General features: G+C 46.6%; 1 long non-coding RNA gene across 1 annotated transcript in view; it reads right to left on the reverse strand.

Moving 5' to 3' along the window:
• Nucleotides 1-12280: 12280 nt before the first annotated feature.
• LOC148119603 (uncharacterized) overlaps nt 12281-21396 on the reverse strand; it is a 22520-nt gene continuing 13404 nt past the window's right edge. Inside the window, exons 2-3 of the long non-coding RNA XR_015735186.1 lie at nt 12531-12649; nt 12281-12432 (exon numbers count right to left, since the gene is read on the reverse strand). This is a non-coding gene — a long non-coding RNA (uncharacterized LOC148119603). The remainder of the gene's footprint in view (nt 12433-12530; nt 12650-21396) is intronic.

A 21396-nucleotide genomic window follows, 5' to 3' on the forward strand; every position in this document is an offset into this window, starting at 1 on the left:
TTTCTTCTCTCGCCTACAGTTGCCACCATAAGAAGATCTCTAAGTATTTAAGGCAATACTATCAGGAGTTTTGTAGCCCTCAGGAGTGGCAAACTCCCCCAAATGAGACTTAAACGCTTCAGGGGATTTCCAGATGTGATTCATAGCAAAGCACATGCCAGGGAAAGTTTTCTTTATGATGCAATTGATCTAGTTTAAAAATGTAATTCCGAGGGTTAGGGAGACGGCTCTGTTGCTTTAAAAGCCCTTTCTGCACAAGCAATAGGACCTGAGTTTGAATCTGAAGCACCCACATCAGAAGCTGGGCACAGCAGCGTGAACCTGTGAGTCCAGCACTGGGGAGGCAGAAATGCAAGGAGTGCTGGGTGGCGCTTGTTGGCTAGCCATTCTAGCTGACCTGGAAGGCCTTGGGTTCCATGGGAGAGCCTGTCTCATTTAAAAGTAAGGTGGAGAAAGCTTGAAGAAGGCACCTGGCAAGATGGTCCTCTGATCTTCACATTTGCGTCCAAGTGTGCATGCACAACTGAACACATACATACATACATACACACGTGCGAGCGTGCGCGCGCGCACACACACACACACACACACACAAATGCACGCACAGAAGGTAATAAAACATTCTCCATTTTAGCTGCAATGACTAGTGACGCCACCTTGGCTTTCGGATACCATTCAGAGCATCTCCGCCGACGAGCTGGGGTTGTCATGGCAACTGAAATGTCCTAGACATCTTCCTTACCGTCTGTGCAATCCCAAACACCTAACCCTACATCACATGGGTCACTTGGGCCAACTGGAAAATCAGTGAAGTTTCAAGACACTGATAGCTTCAAGGATTTGCTCAGTCCAGTGGATTCACGACTTCCGGAAACACGGTGGTGCTCAGTACCGCGGTTAACCTCATCCTGCTGCACTTGGAGTCCCAGTAATAATATCCTAATTAATCTATGAGAGACAAATGGGCTTCCCCCCAGGAACTGTGGGTCATGTTAGTCAGAGTGGCATGTTCACAGGGAATTCTCCTGGGGTCTTGTGTCATGACAGAATTTCGGATCATTCTCACCCAGAGTATCTCTTCAAGGATAACAGAGACAGTGCGTTTCTACCAAGAAGAGGATGACAGTTCTGCTTTTTTTTTTTTTTTTTTTTTTTTTTTTTACGAGACAGTGTTTTTTCCCAAGGCAAAAGTTAGGCAGATTTACTGTGATAAAAAGATTGGGGACCGCAGGTTGTCAAGTTTCTTTCCCTAGAATGCCACCACCGAATATGCAGCCCTGTTTACATCACTTAATAGGCACTGGGACTTAAGCAACTGTTGGGGGGAGAAAAGCAAAACAAAATACATCAATGCTATGACTGTACTTCGTGTGCTAAATAAAGTCCATGCTCTCTGATCTGAAAGATCATAAGCTGTGGGCCTTCAGCAGGTCAGTGTGTTAGCTTACAAGTAAAACAGAGTCTCAGGCCTTCATTTAACTTTACTTATCACCTTCATAGTTATTACTGTGTGTGCACATGCGTGTGCAGTGAATACAGACGCACACGAACTACTGCATGTATGCAGATCTGAGGACACCGACCAGAGTCAGTTCTCTCCTCCGCTGGGTTCCAGAGCTTGAGCTCAGGGCACCAAGCCTGCCTGGCAGCACCTTTTCCTGCGGAGCTCTTTTGCTGACCCGCCCATCAGTGCTTCACAGTTCTCAACCATTATTTATTAAAATTCTGGGTTTACATTCTTTGGACTCAAGAATGATTGTCAAAGAGAATGCCAAACGCTTGCCAAAGGATTCTCTTTCTCATGGAGCTAGGGGAACGAACAGGGCACCCAAGTGGAGATGCGCCTGGAAAGCTACGTGTAGCAATGCTTGGCATATGAATAGTATTTAGAAGCTGGGACCCAGCGGGACGGTGGTGGCACACACCTTTAATTCCAGCACTCCAGCGGCAGAGGCAGGTAAATCTCAGAGTTCAAAGCCAGCCTGGTCTACTAAGTGAGTTCTGGGACAGCTAGGGCTACATAGAGAAACAACCTTGTCTCAAAAAAGCAAAGGGTGGGTGGGGTGGGGTGGGGATGGGACTCAAGCCAGCTCCATCTGCAGAAGAGCAGTTTGATACACATCTTCCTAAGCCTACGTCCAGGGAGCTCACGGTGGTGTGAGAGGATCTGCACCAGGAAATCAGCAAATGGTGCAAGTCAAAGCTGCGTCCTGAGAGCTGGGGGCTACCAGCCTGCCACAGAGGATGGTGACGCTGATAAGACACAGGGCAAGTTCCATAAGCTTTTCTATTCTCCGAAGAGCAATCTTGGCCAGACATTCCTAGAGGACTAAAGGGGAGGCTCTTTAAGTGCATACCACAGTCTTGGTATACATTGTAGCTACTCCAGTTTTACTAAGCTTCTGATGTTAAGACGCTGCACTGCTCAGCAGTACACTGCCAGGAAGGAGAGGAAAATGCTGCTAATTAAAGTATGCTTTTAAAACCACATTTATTTTAGAACACCTCTCGATTGCAAGAGTGGTTATGTGTGTGTACGCACACTATGTGTTCCGAGATATATGTATGTAAGTTCCACATATATATTCCATGCATACATACATCTTGGGACATATAACGCAGTGTTATGCTTGCAGTATGCATCTCTAATAGTTTATTAGCACAGTAATGCACTCAAATGCATGTATACTTTGTGAGGCAAATATTTGGCCAGACTGACCTACATAAGGAGTTGGAGGCAAACAAATTTTTAAAAGGAATCCAAAATACACAAATGGTTAAAAAGCACAGACGATATTACCGCCTGGATGTTTTTGTTGTTAGAGACAGGGTCTTGCAATGAAGCCCACACTGTCCTACAGCTCCTACAGTCCTCCTCGGAGGCCTCCCAGGCGCTAGGAGACAAGCAGGCAATCACAGTGCCCAGCCGCTTTGGGTCCCACACGTCTGCTGAAGGCGTGGTCTGCAGCTGCGCAGCACTGGTGCAGGGATGGACCTCGGGAAGCGTGCACTGGAGCGTGCCTGGAAGGAGGCTGCTGGCATCTCTTGCTCCTTCGGGTGTTTCTCTGTTGCTGGCCGGCATGAAGCCAGCTTTGCTACCTGTCATGATAGTCTGCCTCACAGGAGCCCAAAGAGCATAACCAACCCCATGCTCGAAGACCTCCATAGTCAGAGCTGAAGTAAGCAAAGTCTCCACTCCTTCAAGTGACTTTCTTGTATGTTGTCAGGGACGGACGCTGACTAACGCGGCGTCACCAGACACTCAGCGTGTGCGGCACTGGATACGCTTCTGCTTTTGAAAAACACAAACAACAGTTGGGGGATTTTTACTTTTATGGGTTTTGTTTTTTATTTTATTTTTTTTTAAGGCAGGTTTTCTCTATGTAGCCCTCATTGTCCTGGAACTCACCTTGTACACCAGGCTGGCCCCGGACTCAGAAATCCTCCTGCCTCTGCCTCCCAAGTGCTGAGATTAAAGGTGTGCACCATCATGCCTAGCTAGTTGTGACTTTTTTTAAACAAAAAGGATATGAACATACAAGAAACCTTTGTAGGATTATAGCAATAACATTTAAGTCATAAACAATTGAAAGCATAATTGGGCTTTCTCTAAAATGATCCACACTTCATGGAAAGTGAGGGGAGTGTTAAGATGCTTTCATCTCACTAACAGCCCTCCCCACAAAGGAAACGTGCATATAACAGCAGCTAGGAGACCAGCTAAAGTCAAACCACCTTGAAGAACTGGAAATGAATTTGTATTGTATGAAGAAGAATTGCTGGAAACAAATGAATTCAGGCTCTCAAACTTGGAGAAACCACTGTTTGTATAACAGACCTTCAAAGTACAACAAAAAATAAAACCGAGAAGCATTAGCTTAGCTGTGTGAAGTTTACAGCTGGCATGGGAAATACACAGTGAGTTTCAGAAAAACTTAACTCTGAAGTCCTTGGAAACAGGCTCCAAAATAAATAAATGTTAGGGGGAAAAAGAAAAAGAAGGAAGCAAGTCCAAGTCCCAATTCTTCTTATTTACATAAAAGATCTTTTTAAAAAAAAATTAACTTTGTTATGCTGATGCATACCTGTAATCCCCTACTTGAGAAACTGAGGCAGGAGGATTGCTGGATGAGACACCTCACAGGCCTAAAGTGTGAATCCATCCCAAACATATGCAGATGCACACACACATAGGCACATGCATGCACACACAAGCATGTGAGCATACACACAGGCACATTCACACACACAGGTGCATGCATGCATGTATGCACACACACAGGTGCATGCATGCATGTACGCACACACACACAGGCACGCACACACACACAGAGGCACACACACACAGGTGCATGCATGCATGTACGTACACACAGAGGCACACACACAGGTGCATGCATGCATGTACGCACACACACACACACAGGCACACACACACAGGCACACACACAGGTGCATGCATGCATGTATGCACACACACAGAGGCACACACACACAGGTGCATGCATGCATGTACACACACACAGGCACATGCACGCACACACACACACACACACACAGGTGCATGCATGCATGTATGCACACACACACAGGCACGCACGCACACACAAGCACACACATACACACAGGCACACGCATGTGCACACACACACTCACCGCTTTTAACTCAGATTAACTCTAGGGTTCCACACACTATTGCTGGATTCATTTCCCTAATGCAAAAGGGCCAACTGGCCACAGTGGGTCATTCTGCTGGAACAAATTCCCAAATCATGGTCCAGGTCATTAGAGGAAGGACACTCCCAAAGACGGGATAATAGCTGTAGCATGAGCTCGTGCCATCGGATAGGAGAGCTGTTTCCAGAATGACACTGGGATAAAGCAGTGTGTGGACCTGGTGTTCTTACCAACAGAAGGAAATAGCGAGCCCCACCTTTCAGGATTCATGAACTCCTAGAACTGTAAGCATGTCTTATAAAATAATAATGAATTACGATGGTGAATTTCCATTCATCTTAAGTTGTAAGTAGATTACTGTCCTCACCACCATTGCTACTCCTGTTTGCCCTGCAGAGGTCAAAGGGCTGGTCACTGCTCCATTGTGAGGAACCGGGGAAGATTTTACATTAAATGATTATGAAAATCTATAGGCATCTTTTAAAAATGTTTAAATATTTTAATTGCTTCATTTTCTACTGTACAACACAAAGTGGTGCTTGACTTTTAGTTCCAGTGTAGACATTTGAGTCAGATTGTTAAAACTAGGTTTGGAGAGCCCCATAGTCGAGGTTTGTTGCTGGTATTCATCGTGAAGGTGCCTAGCCATAAGCCCTAGCCTCCCCCAGTGTTCGCAAACACTTTATACCTTTTTCTTCTTTTTAGTGAGAGTTGAAAGAGATAAAGAGAGTCATGGCAGTGACTTACATCGCCCCACCCCTTACATGTCTACCATCGGCCCTTCCTAATATTTGAAACTATGAGCCATAACTCAAAGAAGATGGAAACAAAATTGTGTTTTATGTTACATCCCGAGGGACAAAGCTCTTTATCAAATGGTAATGGCATATATTCCCCTCTTCTAACGTGTCAGAAGCCACATTAATTCTGAGCTGAGCCAGGCGGTGGTAGTTCACACTTTTATCCCAGCACTGGGGAGGCAGAGGCTGGTGGATCTCTCTGAGTTCGAGGTCAGTCTGGTCCACAGAGTGAATTCCAGGGCAGCCAGGGCTATAACATACAGACACCCTGTCTCGAGAAACCACCACCAATAAAAATCAACTCGCTGATTTTATCTGATGCTCGTACACAATCCTGGAAGTAGATTGCCATGTTTCACTAGCTTCCTACTGCTGATCTAGCAAACAAGCACAATTCGGTGCCTGGAGGTAACACAAATGTAGACTCCTACAGTTGTGGGGGTCACAGTAGGCCTGCAGGCTGTATTCTTTCTAGAGCAGTGTTTCTCAGCCTTCCTAATGCTGTGGCCCTTTAATACAATCATGATGTGTTGACACCCCCCCCAGCATAAAATTATTCCATTACTATTTCATAACTTTAATTTTTCTGCTGTTATGAAACATAATGTAAATATCAGATTTGCAGGATAGCTGATGTTCGAGCCTCTGTGAAAGGGTCATTCAACCCACAGAGGGGTCGTGAACCACAGGTTGAGAAGGCTGATTTAGAGGCTCTAGCGGAGGAGAATTCATTTCCTCGGCTTTTCTGTCTTCTGGTGTAGTCTGCCTTCCTTGGCGGCAGCCCTGGCACACTCCTGTTTCTCCAGTGGCATCCTCTTATTTGCATGCACCCTTTTGCTCTGTGGAAGTCACTCAGATCAGGCAGGGTATCTTCCTTCTCCTCCATTCTTAATCATACCTGCTAAGTCCTTCACTAAAGCTGTCAGGTACCCTGCCATGCCAGGCTTATCTGTATACGTATGCGGGAGCTCAGACAAGGGCGCTGCTCTGGCTCCTGTGTGAGTGGTCCCCACATGGCCATGCTTGAAACACTGGGCCCCCATGGGTGGAGCGATTTGAGATGGCCATGGGAACTTTAGCTGGTAAAACATAGTTCATAGAAGTAGGAGAAGGCCTTTGGTGTTCTATAACAAATGTTTCCTGGGGAGATGCAATACATGTGTCCACTCACTCCAAATACAGAACCCACAATAGACCAAAGTATGGAAGCCACCAAAGTCCAACTTGTGAGCCAATGAGTTTTATTGGAGTGACTTAAGGAATATGAATGAGGGGTTACTTACAGAAGCAGAAATAACCCTAAGACAGCTGTCTCACCAAAGCACTCACCAGCATGGGTGACAACACAAACCCAGGGAGCCTGAAGACATGGCACAGCCTGCAAGCAGTTCAGCAGTTTGGAGGGTGTCCTTTCCAAATGGCTCTGGTCTAAACCTCTTCCTGGCAGCTCAACCGGCTCCTGCTTCTTCCAGGCATCTGGTCCCAGAGTCCTCTTTGCAGTTCAAATTCCCTTCCTCTTACGGGGACCCTCAGCTTTTATTGCTAAACTCTGGAAGAGGTAGATGGTGTGAGTCTGGTCAGTTTCAGGGACTTCCTGAGTTGAGTTGCTTACCTTCCTATTTAAAGAGTACATCTGCAGGATGGAATGTGTCAGTCTCAGAGGAAACCTACGCAATGGAAGGTTAAGTCAAGCCCCAGGCTCCTCTCCCACTCTTTACCGTGATGAATGGACACCGCCACACATTTGCTCCGCCCTGAGCTGAGGAGCTGAGCTGGACTGAAACAGGGAACCAAAGCAAATCTTTCTGTCTATTGTTTCTGTCACCAGTTAGTGGAACTGTTTGGAAAGGACTAGAAGATGTGGCCTAGTTGGAGAAGGTGTATTACTGTGGGCAGGCTTTGAGGACTCAAAACCCCAGGCCAAGCGTAGTCTCTTCTTCTTCTTCTTCTTCTTCTTCTTCTTCTTCTTCTTCTTCTTCTTCTTCTTCTTCTTCTTCTTCTTCTTCTTCTTCTTCTTCTTCTTCCTCTTCCTCTTCCTCTTCCTCTTCCTCTTCCTCTTCCTCTTCCTCTTCCTCCTCTTCCTCTTCCTCTTCCTCTTCTTCTTCTTTTCTTCTTCCTCTCTCTCTCTCTCTCTCTCTCTCTCTCTCTCTCTCTCTCTCTCTCTCTCTCTCCTGCCTGTGAAGGAATTAAAGCCTCAGTTACTGCCCCAGCACCATGCCTATCTGCTTCCCACCATGATGGTCATGAACTGACCCTCTAACACTGAAAGCAAGCACCTAGTTAGATGCTTTCCTTAGTTATAAGAGTTACCTAGGTCGTGGTGTCCCTCACAACAGGAAAATGGTAACAATGTGCTGGCTAGTCTTATGTCAGCTCCGACACAAGCTAGAGTTATCTGAAAGGCGGGAGCCTCAGTTGAGAAAATACCTCCAAAAGATCAGGCTGTAGGCAAGACTGTAGGGCATTTTCTTAATTAAGGATTGATTAGGAGGACCCAGGCCACTGTGGGTGGGGCCATCCCTGGGCTGGCGGTCATGGGTTCTATAGAAAGCTGAGCAACTGATGGGGAGCAGGCCTGTAAGAGGCGCCTCTCCAGCTTCTCTGTGGCCTCAGCATCAGTTTCTGCCCCAGGTTCCACCCCTACTTGAGTTCCTGTCCTCATTTCCTTTGATGACTGAGACGCAGAAGCATAAGCTGAACTAACCCTTTCGTCCCCAACTTGTTTTTGGTTGTGGTGGGGTTTGTTGTTTTAATGACTTGTTTATTTATATAGTTTATGTATATCGGTGTTTTGTTTGCATGTATGTCTTCATACCCTGAAGGGACTGTTCAACTCAAGTGTGATGAGTATGGCTCTGGCAGGCCTTACCCTCCTCCCCCATTCCCTCTGCAGGGCTGAAGACCATTGGATGACATTCCTAGAGCTAGCCTCCAAAGTCTATCCCCTTATTTGGCCACTTCCTCCTCCTGAGGCTGACTTCCAAGGTCCAGCTACCAAAGTATTAAAGTCTAGCAATAAAGAGCCCTTTTTGACTCTCATAATTTACATGCCCAACCTAAAAATACCACCACATCCTTGCCCACTCTAGCACAGACTCCCCCCTTTTTTTTCTCTTATTTAAAATTACGCCTGCAAGGTCACCTGCTGCTGTTTTGCTGCCTGAGTCAGAAAGCAGCCACTTTAACTTTTCTTCCCCACGTAATAAAGGATCTCTCTGTGAAAACACATGTTTGGGTTTGGTTTATGCCTAATCCGGGTCTTCTTCATACAGGAAGAGGGAGTGAGATTCTGTTAAAGATGGTTGTGAGCCACTGTGGGGGTTCTAGGAATTGAACGCAGGACCTTTGGAAGAGCAGCCAGGGCTGTTAATTACTGAGCCATCCCCTTGCCCATGGTGTTTGTCACAGCAATAGTAACCCGAACCAGGACATGATGGCAGTGGGGTTTAGTGCTCTGCTTCCTGCATTCTTGATGGAGTTGAAGTATGCACAAGGTACATTAAGACCCAAGTTGTGTTTGAAAATCAGAACTCAGTTCTGAGTCTTGACCCAGGTCAAAGCCTCTATCATTTGCTGAGAAATACTATGTACTCTCTTTGCGGATGCAGGCAGCACCGTTTGCATGGGCAGTTGTGTTTCTCTGGGAGATGGTTAGTGCATTGATTATGCTGACAACATTTGATAAATAAGGCTCATCTACGGATATAGTTCCTACCCTGTCTCAAGCTCCAGTAGCCATAATTATCGTCTATTGTGTAGCTAGTCATATTCAAGAAAAATTTAGTACCTATTTAGCAGCCGTCATACCAGTTTACAGGAAAGCCAACAAAGACCCAGTTCCTTATCCCTGGGGATTGTCAAGACAAACAATAAAAACATAAGGGCCAGAATGAAGTCCAGTGGGATCGCTGTGCAGGCTGGGAGTGACAATTAGCGAAGTGGTTCCGTTGACTCTTGATGACTTACATCGTCATACATCAGTATCATGTGATGATAACCACATCCTAAGTATTACTTCAGTAACAGTATTGATTGAAGCTGCTACTGGGTTGTCAACGGATATTGCAAAGGCTACAGACGAAGACATGACGTGTAGGTACACGCGTGTCAAGAACTCCCACACATGACTTACAGAAGCACCCTCCTTTCAACTTGTGTTCAGGTCCCTGGGACTTTTTGTCATCCCCCCCCTTATTGAAAATAGAGTCTTTTCTCACACAGTGTGATTCAAAGTTTACCCTTAATGTGCAACGTTTGGAGTTTAAACTCACAGAAACTCAAGCAATGACGGATCCTGTGTAAGAGTCCCTCACACAGACAAGTCCAATGTTCCCTCCGTAGAGTTGACGAAATCACAGAGGAACACAAAGCAAGGCCACAGTGGTGAGCTGGCCGACCGGCCATCCATCAACTCCCTTCTGCAGATCGCTTTGGTCAGATTGCAAGTCAGCTGTCTTCCCAGCTAAATGTGCCGTTTACATCTAGGGAGGGGCGGGGCTCAGGAGACGTGAAAGAGCACATGGTGCGGGAATTTGATACATGGCAACTGTGGGGCCACGGGAAAGGAAATGGAGAAGGGAGAGGAAAGAGAGAGAAAATGTGGCTAGAGGGAGGAGAAGCGATGTCCTGGCACAGCTGGCTCCACCAGCTGCGCTCAGTGGGAACAGACCCCTGCGGCTGCAGTAAGGCTGCTGCAAGGCACCTGGCAGGGTGCTGCAAACTCGGGTCCCTGCATGAGCTGTGTGTGCTCTTCACTTCTGCGGCATCTCTCCAGTCCCAGAGAGAGATGTCTTTAAACCATCTTGGGTAGATATTTCACCCTGACTTCTCGCCTGTGGTCTCTGGCTCCTAAACATAGCTGCTAATTAAGGAGCCCACGCTCCCATTTAAAACAACAACAACAATAACAAAAACCAACGCATGCTCACACAAGCAACCCTAATACACTCTCCCCCTCATCCTGCTCCACAAGAGGGACTCCTAGCTGGGAGATGGGAGGTAAAGCGGATCAGGGGGAGTGAGGGAGGACGGGGCGAGTATGAGCAATAAGATTGTGTGCACAGATGCAGTTGTTACAACCAAAGCCTTTGAAGAGTGCAGAGTGAAAGAAGGAAGGAGGAGAAGGAGAAGGAGGGAAGGGAGTTCTTTTTTTTTTTTTTTGACTTTTTATTTTTTATTTTTTTTTTTAGTAAATTTTATTAAATTATAAAAGTTTCCATTTCCGCCCCCCCTCCCAACACCCTCCCACTCCCACCACTCCCCCCCTCCTTCCCCTCCGTCCCCCAGGGCAGTCAGGGTTTCCTGCCCTGTGGGAAGCTCCAGCTCCCTCCCCCTCCCTCCAGGTCCAGGAAGGCGAGCGTCCAAACAGACTGGATCCCCAAAATCCAGCATATGCAGAGGAAACAGGTCCCAGTGTCATAGTCAATGGCTTTTCAGAAAGACCCCGGGCCAGCCACAGTCAGAGAATCCGGCCAAATTCCGAGAATCTGGCTAGATCACGTCCTCGTTCAGTCCCAGTCCGGCTGGCCCTGGTAAACTCTCATCAGATCCGTTCCCTTGTATCAGTGGGTGATAGCATCCCTCGCAGTATTGATTTCGTTTTTCATGTTCCTCCTCCTTCCGCTCCCCCTCCGGACCTCGGGGGGCTCAATCCGGTGCTCCAATGTGGGCCTCCGACTGCATAGCCGTCCTTCGCCAGAGGAAGGATCTATGGTGATAAGCAAAATATACATCAGTATGGTCATGGGCCACGGCCGGTTCAGGCACCCTCTCCTCTGTCCAGAGAGCAATCTGGGGGATTTCTCCTTGGACCTGGGATCCCATATATAATCAAGTCTCCTGTAAACCCTAAAATGGCTCCCTTAGTTGAAATATATTGTTCCCTGATCCCATATTCATCCTACCTCCCCCCCCCCCCCCCATCCCTGGCCACCAAGCTTTCCCCGTTCCTCCCCTACTCGGGAAGGGAGTTCTTAAAGCAAGAGCCCCACCTCAGGGCTGCTGGACTTCCAGGAGCTGAGCTGGCTGGTTGACCTTTGGCCTTTGGAGAACACCTCAAAGCCCCGCCCCACACTTTATACTGGAAGGTTGAGATGACATACACAAGTCTGAAAGTTCCTGAGGTATGTGCAGACGTGGAGTGTAATGTGCCCTTTGGCCCGGTGCTCTAAAACTGTCCAGACTCAGAAACCAGAAGCTGAACCTCCTGCTGGGAGAGAAGCTTCACACTAAAGCCAGTGCTGTCCCTGCCAGTGCGCTGCCCACGCTGTCTGGATAGCAGCACTTCAGAAGGGTGTGACTCTGGAGAAGGCGGGAGAGGGCGTGTTAGAAGGAAGCCCATCTATCGTGCAGCTTATACAGTGAGGCCGTTATCGTCTCGTCTGCTTGAATTTGCAGCTTTCGTGTTCTTTGTGGCTTCTCTGCTTAGTCTTCACCTCTATTGGTGGCTTGAAAAATAATTGATATCTTACTCTAACTGTTTACAGATCTCTCAGGCAGCAAATCTTATCCCTGACTCAATTAAGGTGTGTATCATCCCTATGCCTGTTGTTTAGTTCGCGGGGTAACTCACTAGATGCAGTGTATCAACCCCAGAAAGTCAGAGACGGGATTGCCACGAACGCTTTACCTGGAATAATCACCATGCATCCGGCCATCTCTCAGGCCTTTTTATATAAGACAAGGATGGTGTTCCAGAAACGTCAGCTAATGGCCCATTTCCCTTATTCAACTTCCTTTGGGAAGATTTATTTTTATTTGGTTCTGCACCAGCAACTGGTAAGTGCACTTACTGCTTGTGAAACCCTTTGTACGCCGGCAACACAGTGGCTGGTGGGTGGAACGATGCCATTTCTCTGACTTGCTTCGCAGATGACATGAAGTATTTAACTGGTCCGCACATTTCTTTTACTGACGTAGACGCTAAGCAACAGAAGCTTCACTAACAACTGAGATCCTACAGGGAAGAGCAGAGACCTGTTTGGCTTTTCTCTTTGTTGACGTATGGTCGGGAAAGATTGTTTTGAAATCTAAATATTGCCCTTTAATACTGACCTCCAGGCAGATTAAAGGACGTGCTAGCCATTCCGAAAAAATCCTCCAGAGCCTGCTCCATTGTGAACTTCCTTCAGTGAGCCTCTGGCCAGGCTTTTAGGGAGTCGCCATCTTGAACACTAGACACGTATGGAACATTAATCATGGTGATACAATGAGAAAGTCCTGGCGTTTGTTATCAGATTGTCTCCATAAAACAGTTCTCTGAGTTGAATAATACTCAGTTTTACTTTGTATGTGTGTGTGGTACTGGGAATTGAACCCAGGGTCTTGTGTATGCCAGGCGAGTACTCTGTGACTGAGTTACAACTCGGGTCTTCCGAATTTACTTTTAATTGAAATGTCTCCTGGTCAGTCTGGCCACATAGATAGGTAGGCAGGCAGGCAGGCAGGCAGACAGACAGACAGATAGAGAGACAGGTCTCACTATATATACCAGGCTGCCTCAAAGTCAAGGTTCTCTCTTGCTTCAGCCTGTGCGGAGACCACAGATGGGTACTGTCAAATCCAGCAGTAAGGTTATGATTGCTCAAGTTATAAAACCTTGAGATTCCCCTGAGTAGGGGCAAAGAGTAACCCTTCTTGCATCGCGTCATATCTGGTGGGCATGTGGAGTATGCCATCTCATATCACAGCCTGTATCAAAAGTCTCACTTTTTGGTCACCCGCATGGGATGGCATGTTCTTTCCTTTATCTGTGCTATGCTCACAACAGCTCTGTGAAGCTGGTATTATTACTCTCCCCTCTTTGTGGGGCTAAGAGAGGGAAAGGGGCTCCGAGAGGCAAAGGAACAGGTCTGGCTTGCAATGGGAGGCATTAGCCGCGAACTCAGGGTTATCACCATCCATCACTTACTGCTATGCTAGGCTGTGTGTCACTCCATTAGCACGAGATTATAGGAATAGACTTATTGCCAACTATACTCTCTTCAAAACACAGGCCTTCCCTTCTGCCCTGGAATAGAAAGTGGCCCACAAATCATACTTCCGACAGCGGTACGACTGGTGCCATCAGTTTGGACATCATCACAAAGTACCACGGTCCAAGTGACTTAACCATGATGCTGAAGTCCAGGTCTTGTGACGTCCCATGGCGAAGAGAAAGACTTCCTCTTTCTCCCCTCTGCCCCCTCTCTGGGGAGTGAACCACCCCAGGCCGCAAACAGGCGCTCTAGCACTGACTTACACCCCACCGGAGAGTCCCTCTTCCAAGTGCACCAATCCTACCTCTTCATCTCCTGAGCTGGCTACTTCCCCAAGGTCAGACCCGCAAGTCCATCATTCTAAAGGCTAGGACTTCAGTGCATGAACTTGAAGGGACGCAAGCGTTCAGTGCACAGCAATGATGAACATAGGGAACTAGCTAACAAGAGCTGTTCTGTTCTGTATGTTACTATGTGTGGCCTTATTATTAAATATTTTAAATATTATGGAAGTAAATTTATTCTAGGATGACTGCATGCCCCAAATTCCTTCATACTTATGGGTGTTTATGCCTGTTGTCCTGGCCAAATTATTAATAATACCCTCTTTTACTTTCCATGTTTAGGTGATAAACCATGTGGTCGTTCATCATAATAACAGCGTTTTGCATACAAGTTTTTCTTTTTCTTTGTTTTTTGTTTGTTTGTTGATTTTGGGTTTTTGGATTTTTTGAGACAAGGTTTCTCTGTAGCTTCAGAACCCGTTCTGGAACTTGCTCTGTAGATCAGGCCACGAACTCACAGAGATTCACTTGTCTCTGCCTCCTAAGTGCTGGGATTAAAGGCATGCACCACCACTACCCAGCTCAAATATGAGTTTAAGGTCATCCTTGGATATTTAAGGAATTCTGGGCCACTTGTGAGGTCCTGTCTCAAAAATAAAACAAGATTGGGGGGTTTAAAAATATTATGGTACAATCCTGTAATCCCAGCATTTGGGAGCTTAAGCTGAAGTGCCTGGAGTTCAAGGTCATACGGGATGATACAGCAAGAAGCTGCAGTAAACACACCCTGCTCTCTTCCTGCAGTGGGATGATACAGCAAGAAGCTGCAGTAAACACACCCTGCTCTCTTCCTGCAGTGGCATCTCACTGACCAAAGCCAGTCAAAAATGATAAAGGGCTTGGGAATTGGCTATTGTGGTCCACATAATACTAGCTTTGAGGGGTAGGAGATGGTGGAAAAGGCTAGAAACCAGGCATCTCTGGTTAACAGAAGCTATCTGGCAGCTAGAAGTTTCGGGTGATCAAAATGAAAACCTGTAGCAATGAAGCAGATTGCCACTCTGGCTCCATCCCGATGGTCCCAATATAACATGATGACAGTCTGGCTCCATCCTGATGGTCCCCATATAACATGACAGTCTGGTTCCATCCCAATGGCCTCCATATGACATTCTGACTCCATCCCAATGGTTCCCATATAACATGACACTCTGGCTCCATCCCAATGGTCTCCATATAACATGACAGTCTGGCTCCATCCCAATGGTCCCCATATAACATGACAGTCTGGCTCCATCCCGATGGTCCCCATATAACATGACAGTCTGGTTCCATCCTGATGGTCTCCATATTACATGACACAGGGGCACAAGGAACATTCCAACCTCCTGATCTTGTTCTCTAAAATACCTTCAAATGCAGACATCTAATGCTCCCTGGAGGAGGAGCTGCTCCAAGGACAGGGACAAGGCAAAGTAGGATGAGTCTGTAGAGAAAAGAGCTCAGAGAATGAAGGGGCCATGCCAAAGGTCAGCTTTGTGGGAAGTCCACTGGCCAAATTCGAGACAATCTGGAGAGATGGTCAGTTAGCTACATTAATATTCATCTCAGAATGAGCAAAATCAGATATAAATACATCATAGTAACAGCTACAAATAAATAAACAAGGAAACCTCTTTTATTAACCAGTGAACAGAAAGTACTCATTAATTAACTTTATAATAAAAAATTCTGCAAACAACCGAGTGATAAATGGCAGTGTCCACAATGACACAAGTCCTGTCACCCTGATGCCATACAACAAGAAAAACACAGTCTTAACCACTACAGTATTCCTAGCAAAGAATGGCAAACTTAAATCTCAAAATGACATCAGACTAATTCAAACTAGGGGGCAATTACATTGTTAATAACCTGTGCTCTTTAAAATAACATGTTAATACAAGATAAGGCTGTCTGAGGTGTCCTGGAAATCAAAATTGTGGAGACAGTAGTGACCATCTGATGGAAGTCTGTGGATTAGGTGGTTTTAGCAAGTCACTGTTAGGCGTCTGGAGACCATGGCTGTGGACAGGAAGGTCCCTGCAGCTCAGACTCACACTGAAGTACCAGGGGGTCATAGCTTCTTCTGTTTACACAATTGCTACAAGAGGAAAAGAAAGATGGTGTGTGTGTGTGTGTGTGTGTGTGTGTGTGTGAGAGAGAGAGAGAGAGAGAGAGAGAGAGAGAGAGAGAGAGAGAGAGAAGACAGAGACAGAGAGACAGAGAGACAGAGAGGAGTAGGGGTGTAAATAAGACAAATGGGGACCCATGTTAACAGTTGGAGAATCTAGGTGGATACGTATACAGGAACTTTCCATTATGTTTCCAACTTCTTTAACACTACATAGTAATCTGACATGATGAAGGCCCTGCAGGGTCCTGCCTTTAGTACCACAAAGTTAAAACATACTTCACAGCATTGAATGCGTAGTCATCGTCTGAGACGAGCTTGGGCTGATTTCCGGAGCTAATGCTCAGCCACAGAGGACTTTAGAAGCTGAGCAGGTGACTCGCAGACGCCTGACTTCCTGTGGCCCTAGTGGAAGGACCGCGATGAGAAACGTGTCGTTTATTCTAAATGACCCAGAATGTCTGAACAGATTGCTTTGGTTGCTGTGGTTGTTTTGCTGTTTATTTTTATTTTTTGTCTCACTAGGTAGCCCAGGCTTGCACTGAACACGTATCCATCCTTAGCCTCAGCCTCCGGATGTCAGGATTACCGACACATCAACCGTCACTTTGCTTTGCTTTTATAGTGTTTTGGTTTTATGAAACAGTCTGTGCTAGCGAGTCTTGTCAACCTGACACAAACGTAGACCTTTCTGATAAAATGGACTCTCAGTTGAGAGATTGCCTCCATAGGATTGGCCTGTAGACCTGTTTCTGGGAGCATTTTCTTGATTAATGATTGAAATGGGAGGGGCCCGTGGGGTTGGTGCTACCTGGGGCGGGTGTTTCTTCCCCCATATTGCTTTTGGTGATGATGGTATTTATCACAGCACTAGAAAGCAAACTAAGGGTCTCATTTAGAGCAGGTCGGTCTTGAACTACGGATCCTGCCTTACTCTCCCAACTGCCGAGATTCCCAACTTGCACGGTCTTACCCAGTTTACCTGAGGCTATGCACAGTCATGGGATGTCATCTTCCTTATGATTTTATAAACCGACTTGAGCTGCTAACTAGATATCAGACTACTGGGGGAGTGGACATGTAGACAGGAGGCCACATCTGAGAAAAGCTTGGAGGCCAAGGTTCCAGGAGTCCAGCGAGAGCTGTGGGACTCACTCAGGAACACACTGGGTACGGACTGACTCAGGAACACACTGGGTACGGACTGACTCAGGAACACACTGGGTACGGACTCACTCAGGAACACACTGGGTACGGACTGACTCAGAAATACACTGGGTACGGACTCACTCAGGAACACACTGGGTATGGACTCACTCAGGAACACACTGGGTGCGGACTGACTCAGGAACACACTGGGTACGGACTCACTCAGGAACACACTGGGTACGGACTGACTCAGAAATACACTGGGTATGGACTCACTCAGGAACACACTGGGTACGGACTCACTCAGGAACACACTGGGTACGGACTGACTCAGGAACACACTGGGTACGGACTGACTCAGGAACACACTGGGTATGGACTGACTCAGAAATACACTGGGTATGGACTCACTCAGGAAGCACACTGGTTACGGACTGACTCAGGAACACACTGGGTATGGACTTACTCAGGAACACACTGGTATGGACTCACTCAGGAAGCACACTGGGCACGTGACAGTACTGAAAACTAAAGGGCTGTGACGGAACGAGAGTTGAAGGGCAATGTGAGGCTCTGGAAGGCGTCGTCCTGAGCATGTGGGTAGCTGGCAGGGACACCAGATAATCTGGAAGACACTGGCGGAGGCTCAGGTTTTAAGAGACATATGTGGAGAAAAGAAATGCTGACTGGGAGGGCGGGTGTGTGATCTATTAGGCATCAAAGTGGAAATGGTCACAGGTTTTGTGCTCTCTTGGAATGACGGAAAGGTTTTGAGAGAACTATCCAGAAGTCATCTATTTAGATGTCATTGAAAGCTCTGGGTAGGATGTGATCGTTGGGAAGGGAAGGGCGTAGGCATGAAGGAGCTGAGCCTCTGACAGGTCGGTGTGGACCTCAGCATCCAGGAGGAAGCAGTAAAATGGTGAGTTAAGAGGGAGCATCCTCCAGAAAGAGCAAGAACACCTGTCTCGTGCTGTGCTGGTCTATCTGCCAACTATTTCAACAGGGAGATGAAAACAGGGAGAACTAAGCACGACATTTGAATTTGCCAAAGTGGTGAAGAGACAAACTAGAACTGTGGCTCAGAGGAAAACACAAGGCAAGGTGCATGCGGCAACTGGAGGGACACAACTTAAGTGTGGCCCTGACCTGTGAGACGGGACAGCTGGGGATGCAAGTGTTTGCCTTTAAATCTGATGATGTCATGGTTTGTACCAATGGGACAACATACCTCTCCACTGGGAGAGGAGGAGCCAATGGAGGAGGAGAGCACAGTCGAACAAAATCCTTGAGAATGTGAGAGGGCGGTGGTGGCACACGCCTTTAATCCCAGCACTTGGGAGGCAGAGGCAGGCGGATCTCTGTGAGTTCGAGGACAGCCTGGTCTACAAGAGCGAGTTCCAGGACAGGCTCCAAAGCCACAGAGAAACCCTGTCTCGAAAAACCAAAAAAAAAAAAAAAAAAAAGACCAAAAAAAAAAAAAAAAAAAGAGAATGTGAGAAACAACAGGACCCAGGGCACAGTGACGGTGTGAGGCCGAGCAAACACACGGAACCGGTGCTCATTACTTATTTGTTGAGGGATTTGGCAGTGTTTGGTTTTCAATCTTCAAATACCATACAGTTTTGGATATCCTTGCACATTCTTGGATCTACTTGGTGTCTTATTGCAGGACAAATGCCAAGAAATATCTTTCTTGGTCAAAATATTGAAATAGTCAGGCATGATGGCGTGTATTTGTAATCCTAACTCACAGGAGGCTGCAATAGAAGGATCTCAAGTCTGAAGCCACACTGGACACACACACACATACACACACACACACACACACACACACTCACACACATCGCATCCCAAAGTTGCCTTCCAAATTGTCTGTTTTACTTGTAATTACATAAATTTATGTATGTATTTAATTTTAGCACTGGGTGTTTGGCCAGGGCCTGTTCATGCTAAGTTGGGGTCTCCTTGTGAGGTGTACCCTCAGATCATCTCACTCTTGTCTGAAGTTGATCTGGGGCAGTGGAGAGATGCCCCAGCTGTTAAAAGGATTGAACACTTTTCTGGAGGACCTGGATTCAGTTCCCAGCACCCACATGGAGGCTCACAAGTGTCTATAACTCCTGTCCCAGGAGACCCAGCATCCTCTTCCGGCCAACATGCACATGGTGGACAGACACACACGCAGGCAGAACATTGCTATACATAAAATAATAATAAGTGTTAAAAATAATAACATTATCCTCGTTTGTATAGTGGTGAAAAAAATAAAAAAATAATAACATTATTAGTATAAAAGTAATACTAATGGCCTAGAATTATCAGTTCTATCCATCCTAGCCTACGCACTTTTAGTCTGTAGGACTTCTCATCTTACTGGGGTTAACTTGAATTTCTTTCCACTCCACCTTCATTTCTCCTTTATTCATTTTTGTTTGTTTGAGATGGGGGTCTCTCCTGGGATCACTATGTAGATTAGGCTGGCCTTGAAACTTTATTCATTTTTGATTCTTCATTTTTATACTATGGGGCCAGGATCTGGGTCTGGAGGTGTGTTAACTGTGGAGGGCTTACTTCATAAATAAGAAACCCCACCGGGTTCCTACAGAGGTGGGCAGGTCTCTGTGAGCTCAAGATCAGCCTGGTCCCTCCCTGGTCTACACAGTGAGCTCCAGGGCACCCAAAGGTCGTGAGACTCTGTTTAAAAATAAAAAAGGAGAGAAAGAAAGGAGGAAGGGAAGAGGAGAGGAGAGAAGGGGGAGGGAGTGGGGGGAAGTGAGGGAAGGAGAAGAAAGGGGGGAGGGGAGGGAAGGGGGAGGGGAGGGAAGGGGAGGGGAAGGGAGGGGAGGAAAGGAGAGCGACCCCAGCTGCTGCCTGGTATACCTGTTCATAAGGTATAGACTCAAGAGCCTTTCCTCTAGCCACTGGGCACCCAGAAAAACATTTCCATTTCTGTGAAGGGTCAGAGGTTAAGCCACATTAGGATGGAAAGTTCCATTGAGCAGAAAATATGTTTTGCTAAAGAGTGTTGCTTACTTTACTCAGGCTGGCATTTAGATTTTTTAAATTCCTTGCCATGGAATCCATAGAGTCTGTTTGGAGTTCAGGGAGGATGACACTCGTAGGTCGCAAGGCAAAAGACAGCAACAGCTGAGAGGGATTGCTCAGACAAGAGACTGGTTTTGACCTGTTTGGGAAGCCCGTGGCTACTCAGAAACCGGGCAGTCAGGTCTTGACAGCTAATTTGACCTTTAGGGGGTGAGTCACCGGATTCTCTGAGATCACGTGTAAAGTCTCTTAAGTCTTAGTATTCACAGAGAAGCTGAGTCTGTACAGCTGTCAAAGGAGACTGGGCAGGTGTGCTGGCTTTCTGGCAGGTGAATTTTTTCGGCTGTTGGATGCTGGATCTGACTTTTTAGAATGGCAGGACAAGAAAGGTGCAGGAAGAGAGGCGTGGTCCCTCAGCCACTGGCTGCTGTGACTCAGTTTCTTGAGCTACGTAAGGACATGGATGTCTGGGACAGTTCCCTTCTTTTAAGGGGTTTTCATTTTTTTCTTTCTTTGTTTTTTTTTATATAGTTAGACAGAGTTTCCCCCAGGCTGGTCTTGAACTTATGACGCCCTTGCCTCAGCCTGCAGAGTATTGATATCACAGTTATGGACTCTGTGTCTGATGTAAGTAGAGTTTCTAAAGAAAAAATTCAAGCAAACTTTAGGATATGGACTTTATCAAAAATGTCCCCTGGAACTGGAGAGATGGCTCAGCAGTTGGGAGCACTGGCCGTTCTTACAGAGACCTGGGTTCCATTCGCAGCCCCCACATGGCAGCTCACAACTGCCATAACTCTGCCTCCAGGGGATCCGACACCCTCACACAGACACATGCAGATAAAACACCTATGCACATAAAATAAAAATAAATTAATTGATTTTAAAAAATTGTTCCATTATCCATGACTTCAGAACTCTCTACCTAATGTGCCCCTGGTGGGTTAACCTCATCTCAATATTGAGTCCCTTGGTCCTCATACTAATCAAGTCCACCTTGGATCAACTATCCTGTGTTTCCAACATGATGATGGTTTCTGACTTAAGTGTGTTTGTGTGAAGTGGTGGTATATTTGTTGTTGTTTTGTTTGTTTGTTTGGTTTTCCGAGATAGGGTTTCTCTGTGTAGCCCTGTCTGTCCTGGAACTTGCTTTGTAGATCAGGCTGGCCTCGAACTCATAGAGATCTGCCTGCCTCTGGCTCCCAAGTACTGGGATTAAAGACATGTGCCACCACCACATAGCAAGCTTTTTAAAGGTCACAACTATCTGACTTTGGATTAGACAATTG

This window comes from Myodes glareolus, chromosome 16 (assembly GCF_982192425.1).
Source record: "Myodes glareolus chromosome 16, mMyoGla1.1, whole genome shotgun sequence".
NCBI classification, from domain to species: domain Eukaryota; kingdom Metazoa; phylum Chordata; class Mammalia; order Rodentia; family Cricetidae; genus Myodes; species Myodes glareolus.